Raw genomic sequence first — 6,603 nt, forward strand, 5'->3', positions numbered from 1 at the left:
AAAAGGAGGAAGGGATGGAGGAATGGGGAGAGAGAAAAGCAGTTTCATATTTCTGTAAGCCTCAAACTTTTGGCAAACAGAAGAAAAGAGAACTTGGCCCTAATTCCATCTCACGCTGGCGTTTGTGCATTCTAAGTTCTTGGGGGCTGCTCTGGCGGAGGGCCTGAGCCCGTAAATTGGATATTAGGGGGCGATATAAAGGAGCCTGTGTGTGCTCCCGTCCCGGGGAATTATTGCCTTCAATATCCCTGCGTATGCGTCTAGGGCTTCCGAAGCTGGGCCAGATAGATCCTCATCTCATAAGGGGGCCAAGACTATATCCATCGCTCCGTAACTTTTATGAAGCTCCCAAGCCCTACAATGGGATTTGCCAGGGTGTCTTTTCCCTTTATCCAAGCAAGTGTGTGTGTGTGGGGCGGGGGGTGACAATGCAGATATAGCTGCAGCTTTCAGGCTCAAAAGCTCCAACCTCGTATTTGAATACAAGCATTCCAAATAGTAAAGTGGCATTCTTCATTTTCGCTGCGAGTCTCTGCTGAGAGATTTCTCCCCAGTTTTAGAAATGCTTATTTTACTCTTTATCTTCTGGACTCTCACCCCTCTCTCTCCTGCCTTGCATCTTGCATCTTCGCCTGTTCTTCACGCCCATGACCCTCCTTCCCTGGTATACCTCTTGATTGCCTTTCTGCCCTCTGTCTTTCCTGGGTCTTGTTGTCTTCTATGAGCAGCTTCAAATACTGCCCCACCACTCTCCTTGCCCTTGTGCCCCCACCCCCACCCCTTCATCCCTTGAGTAATCCTAAAAAGGGGCAACAGCATCAGAGGGTGTGAAATTAAATACATTACAGCACTGAAGATTAAAGTGCTTCATAGGCAGTTGCTCATCCACATCAAACTTTAGTTTTTTAAAGCCTAACATTTGATCTACGTTAGAAACCAAAGCCAGAGGAAGAGACTGGAACATTTGTGGGCCACAGAGAGTACTACTCTCTACTCATGTAAATAGAGGACCGTGCACAGAGGCAGAAAGAGGGAAAGCAGACATGGGCCCAGTCTTATATACTGTTGTTGTTAAAAAAAAAAAAAAAAAAACACCTGGAGGATTGGAGGAGCTAAGGAGTTGGACAAAAATTTTACAGCATTCACTGCAAACGCCAGCAAGTGGTAAAATAAAGCAGCCATGTGTTCACTTTCACAAGGTACATGCTCCAATGCAAACGCAGGTCATCGTATTTTTTTCTAAAGTAATAAATGCTTGCCATTTCCCAGTAATGAGAATTACTCACATCATCCATAGCATCATCACAATCTGAGCCTCAGATAAAGATACAGACCTACTCTGAGTCTGAAAGAAGTCTTTTCACCGCAAGTACATAAAAAAAGAAAGAGAAAAGATAACTAGTAATATAGATGACTCAGAACTACAGCTGCAGCAATTTTCCTTTATGCCACCTTCTATGATGTTGTCACTTTCAACAGAGTAGAACAGTTTTAATCACTAATGCTATGAAATGCTATTAGCCTAAATTACTAAAATAAATGTGATAATACTACATTAAAGATGTAGAAAAAAATGTTTTCTATGTATTCCGTTTAGTTTAAAATTAAATTTCATTACAGTGGCTTTCATTACATAGTTATTATGCAATAACATTATGTGTAATGTGATATGTATTATATCAAAGAGAAACACAATGGCATATATATATATATATATATATATATATATATATATATATATATATATATATACATATATACATACATACATATATATACTCAAGCTCAAGGCTGCTACATCTTCTACTAGAGTAGAAAATGGTTGTGAAAATTGTATTATTACAGCAGATCTTTGTTTTGTGTGGAATAAAATAAGGAGGTTAACATGAAGGAGAAACTCTTTCATTTTCTCCATCACTCACTGCCCAGATTCCTTTGAGCAACATCCCAAAAGAGAGAGAGCTGCCCAGTGGATATCACATGGCCGTGGCTGCACAGTCTAGTTTATATGTGAATGTGTGATAGATCATATTCACATTAAAACTGCATTTGTTCATTAAAAATTTGCACAAATTTACTGAGTCACATAAATTTGTGCAGTGAACATGACACATTGGGTTAGGGAAGCTAGATTAGAAATTATCAGCAAAAGGGCCAATTTTTAGCAATAAATAAAGGGTGTTAAGCACCTTTCATTTCAACATGTGAGGATCAGTTGCTTCGAATGAAATATTTTTTACATTTTGAGATAGCTGGTCTAATTAGGCAAGCTATTTAAAGAAATTATCTCTGGGAAGGTTTTTGTCATCATGCCATTGTAGGTTTCCCGATTAATCAAACAAAGAAAACAAAAACTCATCATTAAAACAATTTTTTCATATTTACTACTAATGTCACTGACAGACACTACACTACATGTGTTGATTGAAGTTGTTTATCCACCAAGTGACAGTTTGAAACTTAAGTACATCAAGAGCCAAATTCACTCTTCTGCTTTCCTGGCTGCCGTAGCGATGCCTTCATGTTCAAATTAACACTTGTGACTTCCCTGCACCAAGAAAAGCCTCTCTTGTTGTTTGGTCAGAGTACCTGACCATATGGACGTCTGTGAAGTCTTTCCTGGTGATGTTGTCAGATGTGAAGGGAAGTTGGTCCAGCTGGGATCGGTCCATTCTTTCCTTATTCCTCCCCTATTCTAATGAGTCTCCGGGGACGCTGGCTCTCACTTAATCCACTCATCTATTTTGACTTCTTCCGCTTGAGAACAGTAACCTCAGAAGTCCGGTAAAGGTCATATTCTGTCGGCTTTGTTCAGTGACATCCACCGATGCAACTCCCGAGGATAAAACTCCGTGTTTGGGTTACATGGCATCAGCGAAACCTCAGAGAAAAGAGATTCTTAAGACTTCCACATTAAAAAGGCACAAAATAGGAAAAGAGAGTCTTGTGTCATACGAGTAATATTGGTTGTAAAAAGAAAAGGAATATAGGAGGAAGTGGATTGATAATTACATATATATTTTTAAAATCTTTTTGTGTCTTTATTTATCCTGGTTAGTCTGAGCAGGGATGCTTTATCCAGACAGACATGGCCAAGAGCAGCACAGAAACCAACAGCTGCTGTCTTTAAGACTAAATACAACCAACTACTTAAAGATCTAAAAGACACAACAGAAACATCTGTTGGTTTCTAGACAAAGCTTATTAAGAAACCCTGAGAGCAGGACAAGGTCACAGTGCCTACTTGGAGAATGAAAATAGCAGTTCCTACAAAGGACATTTAGTCTAAAAAATGTCATTTCAATGTCTCAAATAAAGGAAAAGTGGAAGACATTTTAATCTCTTAAGAGGCTGTTCAGTCCATAACAACAAGTTCACAGAAATGACCTTCGTATCAACACATTTCAACTTGCCTCTCCGTATCGCTTTGAACTTCTCATTAATCCATCTGATTTCAGTACTTTAAATAGCAAATACCTGTAGCCATCTGCCATTATCCCGTCCAGGCCCTCCTTTTAATCACACTGCCTTCGAGTGTGGCCATTACCACAACTACACCCTCTGCTTCCTTCAGATATAATTTGATGACACGCCATACAAATTTACGTTTGTCAAGTCAGCCTTTAAAGACAGTAAACCATTTTTAACCCACTGAATTTATCTCTAATTCCACACTATAGACATCTCTCTTTCAGACATGTCCTCATTTTCTACTTTTGTGTATGCAGCAGTTATTATAGCAAGCTTTCTACTCTGGCACCAGACCTGACTGACAGATCTGGTTAGCTGCAATCCTCTATATTCCCTCAACATTTAACTCATCTTGAGACTGCTGCTCACAAAGTACTGTGTTAATGAGAAAAGCGTCATCTAGAGGTTTTGAATTATTGATTGAAGGATTTCAGGTCATGATATTTTCCTTATATTATGTTTATGATAAATGGAACAAATCCCGTAAAAGATCTTTAAGCTTTCATAGGGTGAGAAAGGCAGTAAACATGCAACAAAAATGGAAGCAATCCAACATCATCTCCTACTTATCTGAGCATGAATGACCAAAATGACACACAGCGAGTTCCCACTGAAGCAAACCTGATAAATGCATTTTGCGTCTTCACCTCCCCGACGAAAGCTTGGCCTTTGTGTACCGGCTGACTGAAACATCTAGGTTGGTGCTCCTGTCATCCTACATCGACTGTACGCGCAAGCTTTCACTAGCGACAAGTCAATCATCCTCAGGCTTCCCGGGATAAACAAGCAGCACTGAAAGAGCTGCCACGTGCGAACCAGCCGGCACACGAGGACACTTCCTGACAATAGCACCAAAGGGAAAAACAGATTAATAAAGAATGGGGGAGTAAAATAAAGATAAACACAAACAGAAAGGAGTGCAGTCGGAGGTTGTTGGAGGGGAGGGTTGTGGGGGTTAGGAACGCTGGCTGGCTGTGTCTCTTTGGTGAAATCTAAATGAGAGTGTATAATATGGGCCCTTCATAGGATTGATCCAGAACATTCCCCCTTCACTGGGCTTTTCTTCCTGTTCAAATTGAGGGATTACCCCAGGAGGAAGTGCTTTGATTAGTCACAATAGGCATCTATCCTCTGTTGATTTGTGGGATTGAGGAAGCAAATCCCTGACAAAAAGCTGATACAGAGAGCAAAGGCCGCTGATGCCTGGATGTTGTTGGGGGGGTAGCATCGTAGCATAGTTCCATAGAAACTCAGCCAGGGACGGTCTCTTCCAAAGAAAAATTGGCAAAAAGTGAAAAAAGGAAGCATCGGGGTTAGTGTCAGGGGTCACATATGAGGGAGGGGGAAGGGATGTCTTGTGCAGTTCATGGCATCAGACAGTGAGAGGAAAAAATGAAACAGAGATGCAGGCCTTTTATTTCCTGCTGCTTTTGCATGTTTTTTACTGCTCTTAAACTTTATCCAGAGGGTCCACAATAATTTTCTGTAAATCAAACAAGAAAAAGGGCAAAATGAATAAAAACAGCAGACATCAAGCTATGATGGCTAAATCCAAAAATCACATTGCAGAGACGATTTTTTTCATTTCTGCAGAAGACAACTCCTCACTCATGTCTTCTTCAATGACTTCTACAGCTGTTGAAACTATCAGAAAGCACATTAATAACTTTCAGGAAGTCTCATTCCTCATCCCTTCCTTAACATACGCTAGACAGCGAGTAAAGTTAAACAAAAAACTAATTGTGTCTCTGTGAAAAGTTTAGGAAACTGGATTTTCAGTGGACTTCCATGAATTTAAAGGAGTTTGAGCAGGTTTTGTTACCAGAGCAGTGTGAAATTCACTGGACACACAACATCAAGCAATGCCGCTGTGTGTTTTTACCTAGGAGTGGCAGTGAGGTAAATAAGAGGATCAGCCTCTTTTGCAAAACAGTTACTTTGAGTCCTTCCATTGAAAGTCTCTAATCTGCTTTTCCTTTCCCCTCTCTCTCTGTCTGGTTACTGTTGCCGGACTGTCCCTCAGCCCATCAGGCAAGTCCTGTTATCCCAAATGAATTCCTAGCTCTTCTAAACACTGCTGTTATCCAGTTTCCGTGGGGACCAAGAGCTAAAAGTCACGATAAATGTGGGCTGGTGGGAGTGTTGGGTGGAGGATTTTTGGCGGATTTACACATATACAATTTCAGGGTATGAAACTGCCAGTGTGACGCCCAAAGGTGCAGCAGTGGCCACATGGAGTGCCGAATGAAAGGACTTGGAGCTATGACAGAGTGGGTGTGTTGTACCTGTTAGATGCTAAAAGTGCCGCTATGGCCACAGTGAAAGTGAAAGGGGCAAAACTTCAAAGAGAAGGGGTGGGGGCTGGGGGGGCTGGGGGCGTTCTCATTTAAATTCTTCAGTCCAGTCCCTGGGATTTGGTTTAATGAGCTGAGAAGCAGGGGAAGACAGCTGACTCCTGACAGGGTGCGCATGTGTGTGCGTTCATGCACGCGTGCAAGTGGAGTTTTTCCCACCACTATGTCCATGTGTGCGCGAACACAAACTTGGTTTGCCAGACTACTGTGGCCATGCGCTAACACACACACACACACACACATTTTTATTTTTCTCTGAAGCTTCTCCAGTATCTGAGATACCACGTAGAGACACATACAGGCAGAAGTAAGCAAGCAAGTAAGCACGCACTCACACTGTAGAGGTCCAGGAGGTTGCCAAACTGCAGCAGACTTGGTTTCTACTCAGAAGCCACAGCTCTCCCTCTCGCTATCAGTGCTGCCACTGAAACTGGTCAAAGCTGTCTGTTTTAGCAGTTCCAGAGTTGCTGGCAGCAAATGTTGGCAGCCTTGTACCTCCTTATTTTTTTATTCCTCTTCATGCCTGCTACTGTGCATGTGTTTTATTCACTCAAATAAATGGCATCTAAAATATGGAACTGTAAGCCCTCACGTGAACTCTGGCTGACAGACTGACACACTGAGCACCGCACTAAACCGTCCTTGTAATGTGACATCAGGGGGAAAGTCACCATTTCGTCTCCCAGGTTTGACACAGCATTGGCAGCCATCATCCAGCGCCTTCTCTTCTCCTGTTGTTCTGTTTTCCACAGACGTCATCAGCCAAAAGGAAATGATG

This window comes from Echeneis naucrates, chromosome 15 (assembly GCF_900963305.1).
Source record: "Echeneis naucrates chromosome 15, fEcheNa1.1, whole genome shotgun sequence".
Classification (NCBI taxonomy): domain Eukaryota; kingdom Metazoa; phylum Chordata; class Actinopteri; order Carangiformes; family Echeneidae; genus Echeneis; species Echeneis naucrates.